This window comes from Myotis brandtii, unplaced genomic scaffold (assembly GCF_000412655.1).
Source record: "Myotis brandtii unplaced genomic scaffold, ASM41265v1 scaffold124, whole genome shotgun sequence".
Taxonomy (NCBI): Eukaryota; Metazoa; Chordata; class Mammalia; order Chiroptera; family Vespertilionidae; genus Myotis; species Myotis brandtii.
This window is the reverse complement of record NW_005354334.1, coordinates 74,750-74,992: the sequence shown is the minus strand read 5'-3', so window position 1 is coordinate 74,992 and position 243 is coordinate 74,750.

The following is a 243-nucleotide window of genomic DNA, read 5'->3' as shown; positions in this document are numbered from 1 at the left end:
GTGCTGGCAGCATTAGTCTCCTTACAGTTTCTTGCCCTTTGACCAGGGACTACTTTCAGCTCCTACTTGCACTTCCTCGTCACAGAGTCCTCTCCATAGACCTACTCACAAGATGACAGCTTATTTCTTCAAAACCAGGAAGAGAAAGAAGTCTACCTGAATGCTAACATGCAAATATTTTGCTTGTATACATATGTATGAGCGTATGTGTATATTTATACAGGGATAAATACAAACAAAGTT